Source organism: Leopardus geoffroyi, chromosome A1 (assembly GCF_018350155.1).
Source record: "Leopardus geoffroyi isolate Oge1 chromosome A1, O.geoffroyi_Oge1_pat1.0, whole genome shotgun sequence".
Taxonomy (NCBI): domain Eukaryota; kingdom Metazoa; phylum Chordata; class Mammalia; order Carnivora; family Felidae; genus Leopardus; species Leopardus geoffroyi.
In genome coordinates, this window is record NC_059326.1 from 118308748 (window position 1) to 118331160 (window position 22413).

At 48.4% G+C, this 22413-nt stretch overlaps 1 protein-coding gene and 2 long non-coding RNA genes across 12 annotated transcripts in view; 2 read left to right on the forward strand and 1 right to left on the reverse strand.

Moving 5' to 3' along the window:
- Positions 1-12431, forward strand: part of LOC123605402 — a 342862-nt gene extending 330431 nt beyond the window's left edge. For all 3 annotated transcript variants that reach the window (XR_006715751.1, XR_006715750.1, XR_006715748.1), the window contains exon 7: positions 10092-12431. This is a non-coding gene — a long non-coding RNA (uncharacterized LOC123605402). The remainder of the gene's footprint in view (positions 1-10091) is intronic.
- FGF1 (fibroblast growth factor 1) overlaps positions 1-22413 on the reverse strand; it is a 106008-nt gene that overhangs the window by 82906 nt on the left and 689 nt on the right. For 4 of the 5 annotated variants that reach the window (XM_045492222.1, XM_045492183.1, XM_045492167.1 and 1 more), the window contains exon 2: positions 12337-12490. The gene's annotated coding sequence lies outside the window, so the exon portion shown is untranslated. Of the gene's footprint in view, positions 1-12336; positions 12707-22413 lie in introns of those variants that run through there. The other variant, XM_045492173.1, reaches the window with a different exon arrangement.
- The window catches only part of LOC123605408, a 32425-nt gene continuing 25839 nt past the window's right edge, over positions 15828-22413 (forward strand). For all 4 annotated transcript variants that reach the window (XR_006715760.1, XR_006715754.1, XR_006715758.1 and 1 more), the window contains exons 1-2: positions 15828-17778; positions 19780-19863. This is a non-coding gene — a long non-coding RNA (uncharacterized LOC123605408). The remainder of the gene's footprint in view (positions 17779-19779; positions 19864-22413) is intronic.

A 22413-nucleotide genomic window follows, 5' to 3' on the forward strand; every position in this document is an offset into this window, starting at 1 on the left:
GGTCTATTTTTAATTTTCTGAGGAACCTCCACACTGCTTTCCAGAGCAGCTGCACCAATTTGCATTCCCACCAACAGTGCAAGAGGGTTCCCGTTTCTCCACATCCTCGCCAGCATCTATAGTCTCCTGATTTGTTCATTTTGGCCACTCTGACTGGCGTGAGGTGATACCTGAGTGTGGTTTTGATTTGTATTTCCCTGATAAGGAGCGACGCTGAACATCTTTTCATGTGCCTGTTGGCCATCCGGATGTCTTCTTTAGAGAAGTGTCTATTCATAACATTTATTTATTATTAAGAGACAGAGAGATACAGAGCGTGAGCAGGGGAAGGGTAGAGAGAGTGGGAGACACAGAATCTAAAGCAGTCTCCAGGCTCTGAGCTGTCAGCACAGAGCCCAACGCGGGGTTCGAACTCACAAACTGCAAGATCACGACCTGAGCTGAAGTCGGTCGCTTAACCAACTGAGCCACCCAGGCGCCCCTCAATGCAATTTTTAAAACACAGTAGTCACAAAGCAGACAGCTCCTGAGCCCTGGTCATTAGGAGTTCATTCAGCCAATAGGAGTCAACCAGCCTGAGAGCCCTGACTTTGCCACTTGTACTCCGACATCACTTCCCCCTAAGCCTTATCTCCATTCTCAGCAAAAAGGATCAAGAGTGGTACCTACCTCATCAGTCTTTTGGAGGATTAAATGAGTTGCTACAAGTAAAGTGCCTTGAAGTACACACCAGATAATAACTACTATTGTTACTCTCTGTTGAATGTCTCCATTGCCATTCTGTTTTGTTTCTCATCTACTTTCTTCCAAAGAGTAAAAATAGTTATGTTTTTCCTGGACAGAAGAGACCCCTATTGAAGTCATTCAGGCATATAAAGTCACCTTTGAATTTTGCATGTAGGTGAGATCACTCGGTCAAAGCCATTTGGCCTCCTATCCAAGGCAAAGCTGTAAAGGACAGAGAGAGCTGCCATGGTGTACAGGAGCATTTATACCTTTCAGAAAGTCATGGGAGCCACGGTTGAACAAAGATCTACTTAATTGGGTTTGGAAACCTAATACATATGGCTAGTGACAGACAATAGGATATTTAAACTCTACTGCTTATGTTGACTGCCTCTTGCCTTTGGGGCCTAGTGTTCTGTTGTGTCTTATGAGTGTGGGATACTGTCTTATGACTCTTCGTAAGGAGACTGTCCAGTGGCAGGCTCTTCCAAGAAGTTTCTAGCTGTGGCACTGCCTTGCTCCAGACTAGCCACCATCATCTCCTTCCTGCATGATTCTGAGGCCTCCTACCTCACGCCCTGCTGTTTATCCTGCCCCTCTTAAGATCTGCTCTCCACCCAGGACCCAATAAGAGTCTTAAAAGTCAATCATTGCATGTCACCCCCTAATTCTAATCCCCAGTGACTTTCCACTGCCCTCAGAAAAAAAGCCCCAACTTTCTGCATGATTCCACATGTCTGCATAATCTGTTCTTTGCGTACTTCTCCACTTTGACCATTTCCCCCTGTCCGTGATGCTTGAAGTATCCTGGCCTTCTGCTGGATTCTAGAACACACCAAGCACTTGTTCACCTCAGGGCCTTACCCCATTTTCTTCCTTCCACAAAGAAGAATATTCTTCACTTTACTCTTTGCATGCATGGCGCCCCTCATTCTTTTGGTCTTCTGTTCTGCGTCACCACCTTAGAGAGGCTTTCCCTGTCTACCTAATTTGTAACAGCTTCTCTTGTTCCGGTGCCTTGTATGTCCCTTTTATAGAGTAGATCTTAACAAATTTCTACTTATTTCGTTTGTTTATTTGTTGGCTTATTTGGTGTGTGTTTACATACTCCGTCTGTCTATCCCTGGTCTTCCCTACCCTGTTAGAATGTAAGCGCCCCAAGGGCAGAACCGGATCTTTCGCTTTGTTGTTGTGTTCTCTGGCAGAGCCCCTCATGGAGAAGGTGCCCGATGAAGATGAAAGGAACGGAGGGAGAGAGGGAGGAAGGAAGTCTCCGAAAAGGGGGCTGCTTTTCCAGGCAGCCCAGTTTCCCGTGAATGTGGGCAGTGTGTCCTGTTCAGCCCTAGCATTACTGTGCAAGTTTAAAAATAAAACCCCTGGGTGGAGTGAGAAGCCTTTAAAGAGGATGGGGGAGAGATAATGAGAAACATGAGTAGCCAACGCAGGCCCAGCAGGATGTGGGACTGGCCAGGAAGAGAAAGGGACCTTGACTCCGGGGAAACACTGACTTTGGGGCTGTAATAGTCTGGCGAATGTAGGACTCCTAATTAGTCACCAGAGGTCTTTCTCTTGATCTCCAGTATAAAAAGACTTTAAAGTGGCCACTCAGGATATGCTTCCATCCTACAACAAGACATGTTGAGACATTTTCGACAAGACGTTCTTTACAGTTGCTAAAACGGGGGCCTCCACACCCCACATCTGACTGCCTCTCCAGTAGAAGAAGGAAAGGCCAGGAGGTAACAGAGGCGATGAAGCCAGCTTTGGCTCACCCTCCCCCTGACCTTCCCCAGGGCCCATCCCAGCGTGGGATCTGAACCTCCCACCATAATAGGGCTCCCGCCAGACATCCTAAGGTGTATCCGCCCTCCAAAGTCTTAGCTCAGTTTTGGGGCAGCGTAAGGCGGGGAGGGTCAGGTCAATGGGTCACTAGAGACAACTCGGACATCGCCTTGGAAACGCTCTCCCCCCACGTGCACTGCCTACAGTTGGATCCACCCTGAACCAGCTGTGTGTTAAATCCTCGGGCCTTAGTGGGAGGTGGGGAGGCATCTGGGGAAGGTCAGAGTGGGTCAGGAAGGGGTCCACCTCTTTTAAGGAAGACCATCAATCTTCAGGCCTTCGTGAGAAGTCTGACGACCCAGGGGAACAGCAGGCTAAAAATCCATAATCTCTGCCTGGTCCCTGTGGTGCAAGGATGGGCCGAGCTGAGTGTGGGGGCTGCCAACATCCCCTCCTTCAGACTGTGGCCTGGACCCCTTCCCATAATCCATCTCTCTATGCTGCTCCAACAGCCAAGTGATGCGCTCATGGTCACCTGGTGCAAGCAAATATTTGCAAGCCTTTACAACATTGATCACCACTGGGTTTTTTCCATATCCACAGCTATGTGATGGTCAAGAGGGCCACAGAGGAACCGGTATGGAGAGAGACAGCTGGAGCTTTGCACACCATGCTTAACCTCCAAGCCACTCTCCAGAGGCAGCTCTTGTAGAGAAGGAACCCAAAGTCTAAAAAGGACCAGTTCCGTACCCAAGGTCACTCCGGAGGGAGGGGCGGAGTACTGGACAGCCCGAATGCAAGATCCAGTGCAGGCCAGCCTCCTGCAGACTGTCCCTTTCATCCCTGTAGTTGATTTTCAAATGATTTAAGCTCAAAGCCCCGGGCCAGGGCCCTTGAGCAGCATTTCTGAGTAGTCTGTGCCCTGAGAAACCCCGTGCCTGTCTGTGCGTGGGAATCCCAAAGCCCTTTTGTGGGTTGAGCAGAAGGAGCCTGCTGGGGTTGACTCCTTCTTTAATTGTTTGTTGGAAACGCCCTCAGCCTAAAACTGCTGAACAAATGGCCTGTGTCTGTTCCATGCTTCAGCTCTGTAAGGGGTCTGTTGCTTTCTCGGCTAGTTCTAGTTTCCTGACCTGAGGCTTTTAAGTGCTGAGAAAGCACAGGGTGATAATTGCCCCTTGCGACAAAAAAAGCTGATGGAGGAACAGCAGGACAGCAGGTGACCACCTTCGTGCCCCAGGACTATTTTTTAACATCAAATACATTCTTATGAAGGCTTCCAAAAAAGCATTAGCCAGACTGCAAACCTGTTGGTAGCAATAATTAATATTTTATTGGGCAAATACTGTGCTGTGTGTTGCATACTGAAACATTTTTGGGGCTTTACATGTACTGTCTCACTGAAGTCTTAGGGCAGCCCTGTGAGACAGCAGCCCCTAGTGCTGATAACGGAACCCAGTATGGACTTCTTCTGGCCACAACCTGAGGAAATAGGTGCCCCTATTCTCTCTATTTTACAGTAACTTGGCCAGGGCCACGTAGCTATTGAGGGTCAGAGCCAAAATTCATACCCGGTCTTGCGCCAGAGACCATGCTGTTGGCCATTTTGCTACCCTACCATTATGCACCACTGACTGTCACCCTGAAATAATGAAATAATGACAAGAGTCTTGGGCTTCCATGTTAGTTCTCTTTCCAAGGAAGTTAGGACTCTGCTTCCAGAGCCCTCAGCAAAGACATTCAGGACCAGCCAGGGAAAATGGCAGCAGGGTTTTTTGGCCAACTGGGTGGAGATTTTGCCTTTGCTCCTGCAACTTAAACACCTTATCACCAAAGGCCAAGAAGCCTGGGCCGACTCAGCCCGTGACTCTGAACCAGGGGAATGTTCTCGGGCTGCAGACTTGCTCTGTGTGGGCTCCAGGGAATGACTGGAGCCTTCATCTCCGCTCTCCCACAGTTGCCATTTCTAAACTCTCACAGAGATTCTGAGGAAGTAAAAGAAGAGTCTTGTTTTCTAGAGGCTCTTTATGTCCCCAGAGGTATTGGTGCAGCACTTTGCACACATTGATTAATCAACGCAGACTGCTTGTGTTCCCATCAGACCGATGGCAAAGGCAGAGATGCTCTGGTCCATCTGCCCCCATGGGTGCGAAGCCCGGAACACGCCAGATCGATGTCTCCCTTCTAGGTGCCTGACATCACTTGTTTCCCTTTGATGCCCATCAGCCAAAAGAAGTTATTCATCTCTAAGCATGAATAATACCACTAAGCTGGATTTTTCCAGGCAACCAAAGTGAGTTCTCTGAAGATCTGAGAGTAAGCTGGCTAAGCCAGAGTAGGTGGCATATGGCCTGGGGTCCATGAGGGGTGTGGTCCCCTAAGTCAGGGTCACAGGCCCTAGGCACAAACTTGTCAGCTTTGCTTTCACATGTGGTGCACCCTTTTCTAGAACTGTGAGAAGCAGCAGAGAGTGGGAGATCCCACTTCTGTCCTGGGCCTTGGATTTCTCAATCCAAGAATCTATGAGTCACTCATTCATTCATTGGGCCAATATTTACTGAGCACCTCTGTGGCTAGGCTCTGTCCCAGGGATACAGCACGAAACAAGATGGATGAGATCCTGCCCTTGTGAGGCTCACGTTCCAGACAATAGCAAGTGTTTAAAAAGTTGACAAGATAAATACAGACTGAGGCAAGTCCCATGATAGAGACAGGAAAGGAAGCCTCTTTGGGGGAGTTGCTGAGAGAGGTGAGGCCCAAGGATGAAAAGATCTGCTATGTGAAGAACAGGTTGGGGCACCTGGTGGCTCAGTGGGGTAAGCCTCCGACTTCGGCTCAAGTCATGATATCTCGGTTCACGGGTTTGAGCCCTGGGTTGGGCTCTGGGCTGACAGTGCCGAGCTTGCCTGGGATTCTCTCCCTCCCTCTGTCTCTGCCTCTCCCCTGCTCATGCTCACTCACTCTCTTCCCCCCCCCCCCCGTCTCTCTCTCTCTCAAAATAAATAAATAAGTAAACATTAAAAAAAACAAACGAACAAGGTAGAGCATTCCAGGCGGATGGAACAGCAGTCACAATGTCCAAGAGGCTGGTGAGGACATGGAACCTCAGAGGAACAGAAAAGAGGCCAGTGGGGCTCGAGTGGGTGGGAAAGGGAAGAGGAGCAGAGTCAGGGGATCCTGCTCCCCAAGAGGCCTTGGGCTGCTTACTCACCTTCCTGAAAATCACCTCTCTTTTCCAAAGTGTGTCCCGCTTGCCCCCACAACTCATCCTTGCTTAGCCAGATCCAGCCCCTCTCCAGGAAGAAAAAGGAAGAGAGTTCTTTTTGTGGCAGGCGGGGCTTCTGGCAAAGGCGTTGCGTTCACTTTTACATGGGGGCTCCTGAGTGCATTACGCCAACGATACCTGGCACTGACAAGAAGTTTCCCAGCGATGGAAATGGCGTGCGTGTGGTAGTGGGGTGCTCAGGCACCACCCAAGTGGGAACTCGCCGGCTGCGGGCCCATCTTGCCCCTCCCGTGAGCTCACCACTGAGGCAGCATTTGGCATCAGGTCCTTTGCACTGCTCCTTTCAGATGCTTCTCTGCCCACTTGCACCCCTAGTGCCCTCAGCGGTCTCTCTGGGCTCCCTGCCCTTACCTCTTTCCCCTTCATAACCGGAATCTCTGCCATTCTCCACAGCCCCCACTGAATAATTTGCCTCTGGAATGCATGCCTGCTCCTGCACCTTCAGGCAAAGTACAGCAAGCAGACGGGTTATATTCGGAGGCCCCCCTGTGTCCTCCAAGTGTTGCCAAATGGGGGGCTGCCCGGCCAACCTGTCCGAGCTGCCAAGCTGGCTCATTAACCGTTGACAGGACAGAACTGTCCCTGTTTGACCCTTCCCAATGGAGCCTTGACAAACACCTAGAATGTGCTCTGTTGAGGGTCGACAATGGCTAGAACTTCATTCCCTAGAGGCGAAGCAGCCAACCCCAAGTTTGTGAACTCAAAAAGTCTGATGTCTTGCTTTTGGAAAGACCCACTGCTAAAGCATGCCTTTGACGTCTCTATCCCAGCATTCCCTTTGTTGAAAGGAGTTTGCCGTATCCAGGATTCCTTCCTTCTCTGGCCTTCTGTGGTTCTCACTTGAAGGACCCAAACTGTCAACCCAGCTGCCATGGTCTGGCCCCCTCCTGGGCCTCGCTCTCTGACCCGTCCCCCTTCTTCCCTACCTTCATTCTTCCCTTCCTTCTTCCAGCCATACTGGCCTTTCCTCCGCCCCTTGGCAATGCCGCACTTCCTCACACTGTGTGACCTTTGCAGTATTTTCCCTCGGTCTGAAACACTCATCCCTCACCCAGTGGACGCTTGCCCATCCCCTACATCTCAACCCAAGCGTCACGAACTCACCAAAACCTTTCCAGACCCCGTGACTGGGTCCGGTACTGCATATGCTTTCCTGAGACACGCAGGAGAATTACTGCGTGATTGAGTCCGTGTCCCTCTCTAGCCTCTAGCTTTCAGGAAGGCGGGAACCGTCCGTTGCAGGCTGTATCACAGCCCCAGTGTCTAGCATGCTCCCTGGCACACTGGCAGTAGCTCACAAATGAGGTGAACGAACCTGAGGTGAAGGCACTAGTGACCCTCAAGTAACCCCCCTCCCAGTCCCCATTCTCTGTCCTCTTTATCCGGCTGCCTCTTTATTTCTTTACTTTCCCTTCCCTCCTCTCTCCTCCCCTTGTCATCCTTGCTGCTCATTCCTTCCTCCTTCCTGGGACTTACACTATCTGTGAGTCCCATGAACACTGTTTAAAGTCAACAGAAGTTGACTCCTGAGTTAAAGAGACGAGAAAGTTGTCATAACTTGGTAGGATGTGTTGGCCTCAAACTAGATCACTCCAAACTCAGGACCTGGGGGTGAACCTAGGCTCCCACCATAGTAGTTTTCCAGGGCTCCCCCAACAAGTACCACAGACTGGTGGCTTAAACAACAGAAGTGTATTGGCTCACAGTTCTGGAGGCCAGAAGTCCAAGGTCAGGGTATCAGCAGGGCTGGTTCCTTCTGAGAGCTGGGAGGAGAAGCGTTGTTCCAGGCCTCTCTCCATGACTTGTAGATGACCTTCTTTTCCCTGTGTCTTCATGCCATCTTCCCTCTAGGTATGTCTTTCTGTCCCAATTTCCCCATTTTATAAGGATGTCAGTCATGCTGGCATTAGGGCCCACCCTAATGACATCATTTAAACTTGATATCCTCTGTAAAGGCGTCTCCAAATAAGGTCACATTCTGATACTCTGCAGGTTAGGACTTCAACATGTGAATTTAAGGAGAGGACGTAGTTCAGCTCCTAACACCTGCCTTCCACCTGCCCATTGCCCCAGCCCTTTCTGATTGATTGAATGAGAAAAAAGTAGGGGAGCACAGGGCCGCATCATCTTCTGAGGAAGTTACACGGGGGCCTGGGAATGGAAGCGGACCAGAGAGGAACGTGAACCAGAGAAAGGTACCCAAGAGCGAGAAGGGAAGGCTCTAGTGACCAACAGGTAAAACTCCGCTGATAGGAGGTTCCATGATGGTGCTCTGGTAATCTGCTTGTCCAGAGTTCATACCCCAGATCGGCCACTTCCTAGCAGTGAGGGCTTTCCCCTCACTTGTAAAAGGTGGATAATAATTGCACCTAACTTATGGGGTGGTTATGAGGGTTGAGTAAGGGAATAGCATGAAGGGGTTGGCCCTGTGCCTGGCACATAACAACTCGGCGTGCAGTGTGGACACTGTCGTGGATGTTGCAACACGTGGAGGGCTAGTCCGAGGAAGACGGTAATTCAGGAAGGAGGGGATGACAAGGAAGAGGCCACTTGTCCCTGACTCAGACCAAATGACTCTGTGTTCTCATTCACAGCAATGAAGGGAAAAGAACCAGAATAATGGTCAGACTTGGGTTTCCTCAACTGTCCCCTGTGGACCAAAGATGGAATCACCTGGGTCCTACCCAGGAAATGCAAAATCGTGGGTCCCTCCGGAACCTGGCTAAGTCGGGACTTCGGTGGGCTGGACCTGGGTACCTGATTTTTTTAAACAAGCTCCCCTGTGATTCTTATGCACATTTGTTTGCAAACTACAGGTCCTGGAGAGACAGAGGGGAGTCTTGTCTGAGGTCTCCCCCCCCACACCTGTACAGCTCTGGTGCAAGAGGGGCTTGCTCCTCACGCCTGTCCCCACCACTAGCATTCCTTGGACAAAGTCAGAGGTCGTGAGCAGTTATGCAGAAAACAAATCTCTGTCGCATTTTAAACGTTCTCCTTAGAGGGGTTGCACCGGCAGATCGAGTCTTTTACAGACACCAAGTTCTGGATGGCCCATCCCTTCTCTCTCTATGACTGGAGTCACCCAGTCTTGACGTCAAGCTGAGCTCAAGCTGACCTCTGACCTCAGGCCTGCAGAGTTGAAGCGGGGTGCTGGCCCAGCAGGCTTGTGCCTTTGCCTCTGTGCTGTCGTCAGGCACCATTTCCTCTCTTCTTGGGCATCATCCACTGACTGGTTCAGGAAAACCTGAGGCCCCTCTTGTTCCCCCGTGACTGCATTCGTGTCTTGTTCCTGAAGACCTGGTCTCAAAAGCCATAGGTCCTCAAAGTGGAAAGTCTGACTGTGGGCCAAGCTGGGGTCTGCCTTTCTTTCTTTCTTTTTTTAAATTTTTTAAAAAACGTTTATTTATTTTTGAGAGAGAGAGATAGAGTGTGAATGGGGGCGGAGCAGACACACACACACACACACACACACACACAGAATCCGAAGCAGGCTCCAGGCTTTGAGCTGTTGGCACAGTCTGATGTGGGGCTCGAACCCACAAACCATGAGATCACGGATCATGGCATGAGCTGAAATCAGATGCTTAACCGACTGAGCCACCCAGGCACCCCCTGGGGTCTGCCTTTCTTAGGAGAGTTTCCAAATCCTGGCCTACTTTCCTAGGTCTTCAAATATCACCTGTCGTGAATTCCTGTCACCAAATTCCACCTGCCTCTTAGGATCCCTCCAGTGATCCGATAAAACATACATGGCAAATCAGGTGGGAGCACAGCCTGGGTATGACATGTGGCTCTGTCACTTGGTGACTGCGTGAACTTCGGCAAATGGCCCAGCCCAGCAAGCCTCAATTCCTACTTCCCAGGGTTGTTATGAGAATTCAGCAAGGTCAGATACATAAAGCCAAGTCGGGTACCCGGCACATAGTAAGGGCACAGGAAACATAAAGTGTCACTTTGGACTTTGGAACAAAAGGACTTGTGTACAGCATGTTCAGAACTCACCTTTCACTAATAATAATAATAGCAAATACATTGTAGTTACTATAAACCAGGCACTAAGAGCATGACTCATTTGAGCCTTTCAGCGACAAGGTTGGTACTTTTTTACCCCATTTTACAGATGCGGAAACTGAGGCACAAAGCCACAGGATTAATAAATGGCACAGTCTGAATCTGAACCCCAGGGAGCCCCGCTGCAGGATCTATGCACTTGACCACTATATTAGGCTGCCTCTCTTAATTCGGAATATTTAGGAATCAGACACTTCATATTCCCTTCCTTCCTCTTCTCTCTCTGTAGACCACTGGCCTGGATGCTTGCCCTTGTTCCCATACCTTGGACCCTGCCTCCCAGCTGAGTTGGACATCCTGTCAGTCCACACTCACTGTCTGTTACCTGCCCCCCCCCCCCAGGTAGGTGCCCTCCCTTTTCTGTGGCTGAGTGGGCTCAATCCAGTTGTACCTTGAGATGGGACCCCTTGTCAGTACTCCGTGAGCATGTGTTGATTAGTGAAAAACAGGGGGGAAAAAAATCTTCATTCACCTATAATTCGTTTCACGTGTAGGCATTAGATTTACCTAAAACCGGGTATGCCTGCGGCACCCATGACAGATTGCTTTTCCAGCAGCTTAACTCAAGGAGCATTGCGTTGGCCAAGCAACACCCTTTGATAAGGTGGATGGGGAATGCCTTACACTCTGTACCGTCCCTCACTCCTAGAGGGTGGCCCAGCAGGCCTGGCAGCTCCGTGATCCTCCACGGTTTACTAGCATCCACAGAACGCATGTGAGCCAGGCGAGCGAGCACACTCTTCATCCTGGGTCAGGCATCCCTTCACTTAGTGTAGGTGGAGCCTAAAATGCCATCCACCCTCACCACTAAAAGCATCATCATCGTGGTTGATGCTACTGGCCTATGACGTCAAACCACTTAAGCAACCTCATAGCGCTTCCTTAAATCCTTTTCGGAACCAGGCAAGCCGATCTGGGAGAGAGTTTACAAGAAACTCTGTTTTTCTCCCTTCATTATTTGTGTATCAGTTTGGCCTTTGATCAAGGACTTCATCTGCAAAGCCATTTACTCATACTAGCAAAGGCAGGGTCAACAGAAGAAAGCCTCCAGTGCTCACCAGCTGCCCTCAGCAGCACCTTTGATGATCGTGCCTTCAGATACACAATCTGAAAAGGGGAATTTCCTCAGAAGCCCTCAATGACCAACACAAAGAAAACAAAGGAAAAGGGAATTTGTGACTGTGAATCACAGTCTCCACCAAAATCCACACTCATTCACCCAGACAGTCCCAGTAAACAGCCGGCCAGCCCTTCACTGGACACCACTTTGCAAAGCGGGCTTATTTCTTTTCAACCCTTTGCCACCATCAGGACTGGCTGAGCCTCACACAAAGCCCCGGTCGTCCTCCGGCGGATGCTCGCCTCTCCCACCGCTGTTTGCAGAACTACATCATAAACAATCACATCTCTGTAGGGAATGAAAGGGAAAGTGCCAAAGCAGAAAAAGAATGCAGAAGAGTGTGTGGGGAGGTTGGGGGGGGGGAGGGGGCGGCGCAGTGGTTAAAGCAGCTAGAGAAAGCACTGAATGTTTACATTCTGCTGAGTCACGCAGGGAGCTCTTAGACCCCAGTGCCCAGATAAGGTGAGTTCCTCTTGGGTCTCTGAAAAATGGGCACTTGATGCCTAAATTCTCCCCCAGACCTGGAGGTCTGAATTTTTCAAGTGTTCTTCTCTAGAAGCCTTGCACACTTTGGGCATGTAATAGTGACGTGGATGTGGCTAGCCATTCCCGCACCTTCTCCTCCAGTGCCAGTCTGCAGGGGCACTGAGATGAGCGTGTGATATTCAAAGATCAGAAGGAAGGTAAGGAACAGTCCAGGTGAGCCACGGGGCCATCCGAATAGCCGCCTATCGTATCACATTCGGCTAATCCTGTATTTCAGCCCGACTTTTGTATCAAAATTTGGATAAAGTCTGAGGTGCTCAGTGAACAGCCTTCCCGAGGCAGCTGAATGTCCAGGTTCCCCAAGAGGGTGAGTGTGACACAGAGGGCTCACGCCCTCCAGACTTACTAAAGCCACCGATTTTGGCTTCTGCGGAAGCGAAGGGGCTGTATCCAGCGCTTCAGTAAATGAGGACATTCCGCCCCCTCCAGTCCTCATCGGCCCAGCAGTGGAGGAATAAAGGTGCTGGGGCAGCATGGTGCAGGATCGTTTTTATAGTCTCTGAAGTCTAGGTGCTATTTTTACATGCCTGTGCCACGGGCGAAGCCTCTGCCCAGAGCGGCCAGCACCATGGATTAAACAACCCAGCCAGAGGCGAGCCTCTGGATGGCGAGCCTCTGGGGATCCACTTGCCGGGGAACTGGTTCCAGTGGTATCTGCTTAAAACATCCCACTGCCTTCAGTCTTCCCGTTTTTTCCCCCCTCTCCATGTAATATTATCCTTGCACTTGGACACACACACATACGCACGCCCTCAGCTCTGCACACAACCTGCTCTTTCCTCCCCGAAACGGAGACTCAGATTCTTACCTGAAAACCTTGTAGGCTGAGGACTGTGCCTCTTCGTCCAAGGGCAACACGGAAATCCACTGGGTGTCGTCTGCTCCGTGTCACTGTCACTGTGCTGCGGCTGCTTTCCCAGCAGCCCCACGCCGGCTCTCTGAACTTCTCGGTTACTGCAGCTCTGTGTGGGGAGAGGGGACGGGCCGTGGCATGCACATCAGGTTGCTGGTCTGCCTCCAGACACCATGCCACAGAGCCGGCTACCAGTCCCGCAGGGCCGTGTGGGAAGCAGGGAGGCAGGCTGGGGAGCTGAGAATGCCAGCCTCTGGGTCTCTCTCTGACCTTGTTTATCAGCAGAGGGGACCTGCCTGTAGACTGTAGCCCGCACTGACCCCACCCACAGGGACACACACAGAGCTCTAAGTGCCCCCAACTCTGGACAGCCAGCAGCAGGCAGAGCTATTGGCCAGCAGGGAAGGGAGGCAGAGACGGCAGACGGCAGCTATCCTGGGTGTTATTTTAACGTGGTTTGTCTTGGGGCAAATGGCTGAGCCGAATGGACTACTGGCCTGTCTGAGCAGAATCCTGTTTATTTGGAAGCCTCAGTCACCAGGGAAACAGCAGGTCGTGGCTCAGAGACGCTCCTCTGGAATCAGAAGGCTGCCGGATGAAAGAGTCCTTTTCTGTTCTGTCATCTGGCATCCCTGCGCAGGGTGTAGGTGTCTGCGTGTGGCAGAGTGTGTGTGTGTCTGTTTGTGCCATTCTTAGGGCCAAGCCTTGCAACGGGCATGTTGCAAAGCCATCCAAGGCAATGGCCGTCCAGGCTAGGGCTGGATGGGGCTGTGGAGCGAGTATTTCTGTCGTTCCTGACCAGTGGTCAAGCCTGTCACTGCTGAACCGGGCTAATGAATCTTCAGGTGAGCCCAGCTCCAGGGGCGGGGATTTCATTAAAGGACCACAGGCATCATCTTCATGCCGCTGGCCGGGACAGGGTGAGGAAGGGAGGAAGCTGCCTGTACAAATAACTCTTTGGCTGGCAGGTAGGGAATGAAGCTGGAAATTGGATTAAAAGGATGTGGATCAGGAGGTATCTTTGAAGAGACTAAATGGAAACATGATGAATAGTTTCCTATAACTGAAGAAGGTCTCTACTCCTTATGTAGGCATTGGAAGCCTGGGAGGTATGTGTTTGTATGCATGAATGTTTGTCCCAGCCGGCCCGCCTGATGATTCAGATAGACAGGTACGGATTGACCTGTGAGAACTAGAAATATGCTCTCTGGGGGCACCTGGGTGGCTCAGTCAGTTGAGCATCCGACTTTGGCCCAGATCATGATCTCTCAGTTTGTGGGTTCAAGCCCCATCTCGGGCTCTGTGCTGACAGGTCAGAGCCTGGAGCCTGCTTTGGATTCCGTGTCTCCCTCTCTTTCTGTCCCTCCCCTCCTCACTCTTTCTCTCTTTCTCTCTCAAAACAAAAACAAAAACATTAAAAAAAAATAATGCTCTCTGGTCTCCACCTCCCCTTGGAAGGTGGAGGTGGGAGCCTCTCTCCAAAGGCATCATGTGGCATCCAGGGAGCCGTTTTTGTGCCTTTTGAGGAGATGAGCCTCCCTGGAACAGGATGGATAAGCCACGGCTCTCCTGAAAGGGACTTGAAAAGTACAGAAAAAAAAAATGATTTCACCAAATTTTATTAATTGGAACCTCTGTGAGCTGCCATGTCTACGTATTCAAAGGTACTCATAATTTGCTTTCAAAAATAATAATCTTCCTGAGTGTCTGCACAATTCCAAAGGACCTTCTGAAGCACAGAAAGATAAAAATATTTCGGATAATCGTCTTCTCAATATTGGAGAATTATTATGCTACCTCCAGTGTGCATGTTAACTTTCAACCACATGGAAAGATAGATCTTAAGGTTAGGAAACAGTAAATTAGGAAATTAAACCCATTAAATAGCTAACTAAAAATTCTCAGGACAGAGATGCGGCTCAGGGTCTCACCCAGCGTGCATCCCCTAATAAAAGCCTTTGCTGTGACTAAAAGCAGGTGTCCCTAGCTCAGGGTCATGCCCTTGAACCTGCCCACACTGTGTGGTTGACCCTTCCTGTGCAGCTCGGCCGGGTTCCCATTCCATCCTTCCTAAAGGAGATGGATGAGACTGCTAACCGCATCTTCCCTGCAAGCCAACAGGAGTAATGGGACCATCCAGTGTGCCAAAATGTGTGAAAGCACCTTGAAAACGGGTAACACAAGTGTAAGTCATTATTTTAGTGTTATTTCTCCATTCTATCCAGTTGTGAACTGCTGTTAAAAAAAAACCTACAAGGATTTTCCACAAAGATAATCCCTAGCTACTGATATAAAGTTCTTTCTTTCTTTCTTTCTTTCTTTAATGTTTATTTATCTTCAAGAGAGAGACAGAGTGCAAGCGAGGGAGGGGCAGAGAGAGGGAGACACAGAATCTGAAGAAGGCTCCAGGCTCTGAGTTGTCAGCACAGAGTCCGATGTGGGGCTTGAACTCATGAACCATGAGATCATGACCTGAGCCAAAGTCGGATGCCTAATAGACTGAGCCACCTGGGCGCCCCTAAACTAATTTCTTTACTGCATATCTGATATTCAGCAATGTTACTGTCCAAATACTGGGAAATAATGAATCCTCAGTTCCTTAGAGTATTTACTGTAATATAATTCCCCTCAATATTGAATTTTTAAAAGTTTCACTTTAATATCCCCCAAATTCCACATTTATTTCAACTTTCATATCAAGCGTCTAAATTTGTCTCTTAAATAATATACATTTGGATGTTTTGAGTCATGAGACATGATAATGTTAATGCTTTCTGGCCTATTATTTAGCCTGGGAAGAGACTTGGAGATTGCCTTGTCTGAAGGTCTGGCCTCAGAATAGCCCTCCAGCTCTGGGCCAGGAAATAATAGCTGTTGAGGCTGTTCATTAAGCATCCATAATACTCTAGATCCTATGCAGGTCATGTAACAGAAACATACCTTCCCTCAAAGCTCTTAGACCATATTTAAAGCCGTTTCTGCAATGATTAAAACCTATCTGCAGGGGGATGCCTGGGGGGCTCCGTCGGTTAAGTGTCCAACTCTCAATTTCGGCTCAGGTCACGATCTCAGGGTCGGCAGATCAAACCCCATATCAGGCTCCGTGTTGAACATGGAGCCTGCTTGGGATTCTCTGTCTCTCCCTCTGCCCCTCTCCCCTGCTTGTGGTCTCTCTCTCTCAAAATAAATAAATAAACATTAAAAAAAAAACACCCTATGTGCAGGCCTACTAACACTGCAGGGGGTGGGTCTGTGAAAGGAAGAACATGACAGATTTGCAAGACCAACAGAAATCCTGGTAGAAGCCTTGTAGTTTTATCCACAGAGGTGTGGCCATGGCCAGAGTCATCCACACCTGAAATGCTGTGGCTGCTTCTGGAAGTGAGATTTTTCTTTCCACATCCTAAGAGATTGATTCACAATGGAGCGCTTCAGCAGTTGCTATCACAGAACGTGGCTCTAAACCTCTTATAAGAGCCTTAGAAGAGTGCTAAAAGTAGAATGTGGCATTTCCATGCCTTGACTTATTCTGTGCTTGGGGCCTCTGAGAAGCAGACATCACTTTTTAATTGCCCCAACATGAGAGTGGAACCAAAGCATGATAGATAGAATCAGCAGAATTCAAAATGCCCCCAGCAACTATTCTCTCTCTCTCTCTGGGCATAACATAGAAGCAATGGCTTCTTGTGCCTTGAATCTTGAAGCTGACAGTCAGTATTGGCTTTAAAATTTCCCCATTCGTTCATCCTGTTTCCATAAATGATGCAGTTATTTGAAACACACACCAGACACACTGCATTTTCTTTCTAATTCCATTTGACCTTGTTGGGACACAACAAATCCTAATCAGCTGACAGGAGAAATCAGATGCTGCACTATACGCTCTCCCCTAGCAAAGTATTTCCTTCTGTTTATGCCAAATCATGCAATTAAATGAAGGGCATGCTGGCCTCATGGCGAACCAACTGCCAGGATGACGGAGGGGAGGGATTTGACACACAGGGCATAGGGAAATGCCGCAGATGTTTACAGGAAATTGTATTAGTTGCCTGAGGAGACCTGAAAGCCACAAACGTCACAGAGCTGCAGGACAGAAACAGGGCCCGGTGGTTCTCAAGGGGGCAGTCACCTGATCCTATGGTAATCCAAGAACAGGAGCTCACCCCAGGGTCAGCCTGGCTCTCTGGCTTCTTCTGGGGATTGTACTTGGAAGGGACTAACCCATGAGGGGTGGGCTTCTTCTTCTCTGTGATATTGATCATCCACTGCCTCTTCTATTTTATGTTTTCCTTTGTCTCAATTTTTAAATTTTTATTTTAACATATTTTATTTTTAAATAAAAGTAATGCTTTGCACACACGGCGACATGCACAATGTACAGAAGGGTATAAAATGACCCCATTAAGCCCTCTCCCCAAAGATAACCACTATTAACTTTTTTTTTCCTGGACCCTTTAGTGGGGAAACGGCTTCATACACCTGAATGTGTATATGCTCAAAAACAATTTACGAGCAATGTCCTGCATGGTTGTTTGCTTTTCACTTAGTAATGAATCTTTGCACATTGGTGTAGTCCGTCCAAGCACCAGTGTTCCTGGGCTATTGCAAAATCCTCCTAGCTGATTTCCCTGCTTCTACCCAACTTACTCTCTATAGTTCATTCCAGAGGGATCCTGCTAAAAGATAAATCAGATCATATACCTGTTTGTTCACAACTGTCCAGGGCCTTTGACTTGCTCTAAGAATGAAAGCTAAGCTTGCTATCACCAACCGCTTCCTTAAGTCCACCTCCTATGAACTGCTTGGTCATTTGTTGCAGTCATACTACTCATCTAGGCCAAACGTGGTCCTACCTCAGGACCTTTGCCCCTACTACTCCTGCTTCCTGAGGTGTACACATTTGTTTTCTGCCCCTCTTTGTATGGCAAGCTCTTGCTTATCATTCTTGTCTCATTTCAGACCACCTTCTCCCTGACCACCTGCTCTAAATCAGCCCCTATCACTGTTCTTCACATCCTCCTGCTTTCTTTTCGTTCACAGACCTTACTGCCATGGACCATTATGATATTCAGTTAGCTGTTTACTGGTTTGTTTCCTGGCCCCTCTGCCACACACACTGGAATATAAACTCCATGAGGAAAGCAGGGATTTCATCTGTCTTTTCACCATTACATCCTCAGAGTCTAGACCAGTGGTTCTCAAGCTTGGATATGCGTCGGAATCACGTGGAGGTTGATTAAAACACAGATTGCTGGGCCCCAACTCCAAAGCTTCTAATTCAGGAGGTCTGGAGTGGGCCTGGAAATGTGCACGGCTAGCAAGTTCCCAGATGATGGTGAAACTGCGTCCAGGAACCAAACTCTGAGAACCCTCAGTCTCGACAGTGCCTGGCCCACGGTGGGTGTGCCATATGTATTTGTCACATGAATGTATGCGTGTGCACCTGAGGGACTGCCACCTTCTTTGTCATGGCTTTTCCACCTCATTATTTACTTATATTTATGTCTGTAAGTCTCCTCAAGTTCTTTGTGACAAGAGGGTCCAAGTTTTGTCAGCTACTTTTAGAACATGATTTATTAGCTCCACCGATTTGTCAGCAGATGAATAAAAACGTAACGTTTTATAGGCCCTGGGAGATCCATGGGAGTCCCATCTTGTTCTCTGCCTCAGTAAACCATGAGAACAAAAGGTGGGATGACTCTCACTTGACATGTGATGGAGAATTTTGCCCAGAAGTAATCGCTCAGGCCTCCCCTGTAGTTGTTTAATAATTGTCCCCTTGGCTTGGATTCTGCCTCGTGCTTTGGAACATACATACATAGTCCACCTGGACCCCAGGTTATGAAATGTAGGGAGTCCAGTGGTTTTCCTGTGAGTCACAAAACCCCTGAGAATCTGACAAGATCTGTAACCCTTTTCCTGAACACACACACACACACACACACACACACACCTTTTTTGTGTTTAATTCCTGGAAGTTAAAAGATACCCCAAGTCAAAATTCAGAACTCCTGATTTGTGAATTGTCTATGTTGCAAAAAACCAAAAACAGGGGCGCCTGGGTGGCGCAGTCGGTTAAGCGTCCGACTTCAGCCAGGTCACGATCTCGCAGCCCGTGAGTTCGAGCCCCGCGTCAGGCTCTGGGCTGATGGCTCAGAGCCTGGAGCCTGTTTCCAATTCTGTGTCTCCCTCTCTCTCTGCCCCTCCCCCGTTCATGCTCTGTCTCTCTCTGTCCCAAAAATAAATAAACGTTGAAAAAAAAAAAAATTAAAAAAAAAAAAAAAAAAAAAAACCAAAAACAACGTGGATCCTTAGTTTAGTATTTAAATTCCTGAGGAATCAGAAAGTTAAATGTAAGAAGACAAACCTTAGAGGAAAATATGAATTAATAAGATTAATAATCTTATTATTTATTTTAAATAAGGTACAAACTAATAAGGACCCTCCTGTAGAGGCACTCAGAGCCCCAGTAAGATTTATAATCTTAGAAGGGAGAATGCTTTTTGGAGCAGGACTTGAAACCCAGAAATGAAAAGAGAGTAGTGAGATCGCTTCCATAACATTTTGAATAATCCACACAGGAAAGAGGGGAGCAGAAATCCTCCCAGCTTAGACTCTGTGGAGAAATCTAAGGATCCCGTTTTTCCCATCTGTATTCTTTCCACTTGGATTGTCTGGGTGGTCTGTGGCCGAGCAATGTGGGAGAAGACCTAAGCTTATCAGAGCAGATGGGGTGAGGCCACATCCTTCAGGGAAGCCGTCACTGGGTTCATGATTTGATTAGCCATGGTTGGGTTTTTAAACAACTTTGAGAATATAATTCACATACTGTATAGTTCACTCATTTAAAGTAAACAATTAAATGGTTTCAATGTATTCACGTGGTTGTGCAGCCATCACCGCTAATTTTAGAACAGTTTTGTCATCCCCAAAAAGAAACCCCATACTCATTAGCAAGTACTCCCCACACCGTGTTCCTGCCAGGCCTAGGCAACCACCAATGTACTTTCTGTCTCTGTAGAATTGCCTGTTATGGCCGTTTCGTAGAAATTAAATCATACAGTATGGGTTTCTTTCCCTTCAAAAGCATAATGTCTCTGAGGTTCATCGGTGTTACAGCATGTTTCAGCACTTCATTCCTTTTTATCGCTGAGTAATATTTCATTGTGTGGATATGCCACATTTTACTTATCCATTCATCGGTGAATGGACTTTTGGCTTGTTTCCCTGTTTGGACTGTGATGAATGATGCTGCCATGGACATGTATAGTTTTTGTGAGAACATATATTTTCATTTCTGTTGGGTCTGACAGTGGTTTTCCTCTGAAAGACTTACCCAAAGAGTTCTACTTAGCCTGTATAATTCTTTTGGTTTTAATTTTTTTTTTTTTTTTACAGTAAACTCACAGAGAAGCGAGCAGGCTTGGATCCTAAGACCTCAGAGCTCTGTTACCCCCAGGCTAGGCCCTTCTCTGCTTCTAGGTAATCTGGGACCTGATCAGTCTTGCCGTGCCTCACTTGTGAAGGCACCAGGTCTCTGGCCCTCCTGCAGGACCTTGTGAGGATTAATGGCCTAAATCAAATAGGATCTGCTCTTGAGAATATGCTGACCCATATGAATAGGTCAGTGTGTGTCACGGAAACTGCATACCCTCAAACCAAGGGCCTCGCTGGCATCAGAGGTGACAGCATCAGACAAGAGGCCCGTGGCTGGTTGTTAGAGGCATAGGTAGTCCAAAAAAATACTCACCATAGTCTCAACGTTTTGGTTTCCTTTGAGATCAGATTTTGTGGCTTTCCAAATCCTGCGAGCTACCCTGTGAGGGTAGAAACGTCAGGGCCATCTGCCCAATGATGGACAGCCCAAAGGGCAAGTTGAAATTCTAAAACCCACTTTCAGCTAACATTTCCTCAAAAGTACCTCCCTCTTCAGGGCCCCAGAGGCATCTCCTTTTGTGAAATCCATGCTCCCCTGACCTTTGTGGCTTTGGGGTAGGCAAGTGTCTCTTTGCCCCTGGGTACAAACTAATAAGGACCCCCCTGTAGAGGCACTCGGAGCCCCAAGTGGCAGAAGGTGGGTCCAAAACACCCAAGCTTACTCATGCTCTTTGACCAGCTAACGGTGTTCCTTGGTCTTGAAAATCAGGCAGCCAGAAGCTCCCCTGATAAGTATGTAAATGCCAAATTTAATAGGAAATGAGATGGCAGGCACGCCTGGGTTCTAACTCCCATGTCACCACTTAAGGGACAAGTAAGTTAATTCTATGAGCCTCAGTTTCCCCATATGTTAAATGAGGGATAATGCCAATATTTGCCTTGTAGGGTCATCGTGAAGGTTACCTGAGATGATGCCTCTGAGGCTGCAGCATACAGCTAGAGCTCAATTAATGTTTGCTATAATTATTACATTACTTTTAAAAATCAGAAATTAGGACTTCACATAACCTAGCCATCCTCTCTCAGGTATTTAGGGAAGCTGGGTTTCTATTGGTCACTTGGCACTTGCTATGTGTCAGACACCACAGAGAGGGCTAGGGATAAAATCCAGTTTCCCCCAGGAATGTAAAATTCAAGTTTTTTACAGGGTGCGAGATTGCAGAAAGGCTCGACGAGCGAGGGAAGGCCTCGGGGGAGGCAGCACTGAGGCTGGCCCTTGAAAGGCAGGGTGGGTTCACATCCACAGAGCAGAGGGAGACACAGGTGGACAAGGACAGGGGACCGAGGAGGGGAGATCTGTCTGCACACAGGCAAGGTTGGGGGCCTAGGTGGGTCTCGTCATGATGGGTCGTCTGGGCACTGAGCCCGAGAAAAGCCTTCTGGTTTCTTTTGCACTATGTGGGGTCTCTCTAGGAATGAGATGCCATGGGGTCTTTCAGTCACTTCTACTAATAACTATCCTTAGTATGAGACTTTCTGTCACTGATTTTTGTGGACTATAAGAGAGAGGAGAAGTGATGTTGGAGAAGTTTTAAGTCTTCATCCAGACCATCACAAAAATAGCAATGCACAGTGGCAAGCATTGTGTCCAGGCCCCTCCTCTAGGACTAGCACCTTGGTTATCTTTGGGGACCCAGCCCTTCATTCCTTCCAGTCTGTGTGGTTTGGGTGGGGATGGCTATACCCCATGGCAAGGATGGTCACAGTGCCCACACTGGTTCAGTGAGATGTGACTCTGAGACTCTAGACTCTTGGGAAAAGGACATGCCTGTTCTTCTAGAGGGTGGCTTTGCCATTAGGGTGTCAGCCTGGAGTTGCTGGTGGCCATCTTGCCACTGCCTTAGGTGAGTCTTCTTGGGATACAATGACACGGGGATGCAGAGCCAAGAAACGGAGAGAGACAGAGTTGGGATGCTACCATCTGGGCACCTGGATCCCACCATACCACAGCCTTTTCAGTTACACAAGCAAACAAATTTCCTTCTTTTGGCACAAGTCTCTTCAAACCGGGTTTCAGTCTATTGTCGCTAAAAGAATCCTGCTTTGTTGGAGTGTCTTGCTCCCACCTACGTTTTGTGGGCTTCTTCTTAGCATAGGTATTTGTAGTCCATAGTCAGGGGGTGGCATGGTGTGTAACAAGGGTCAGTGGTACGCATTTGCTAGTGATGGCGACATCTGTACACATCCCCAGACAGGCACAAGTACATGTCATGTGCTTGGGAGGGGAAGCCGAGACTGCAAAATCGCCTTGTCTTCTTTGTCCCTCGACTCGGCTTACAGAGCAATTCTCCCCAAACCCTGCGTTTTATCCCTCTTGTTCTCAACCAAAGAAATGAGTTCTGGGATCTGTTAAGTATATTTTACAGGGTTCTAAGAAGTCAGGAAAAGGTGTGGAAGGAATGAGGAGAGAGGAAGATCTGCACATCTCCCTTGTGGGTTGTTTTTTTTTCCCTTTTGTCCAATAATAAGGAATGAGCCGGCCTCCTTTTGTTTCCCATTTCATACAGCGCTTTTTAAAACTAAGATGAACTCGACTGCAATGGGATTTGTCTAATGGTTTCTTGGAAAACATCTTCTTGGATCTCAGCAAACATA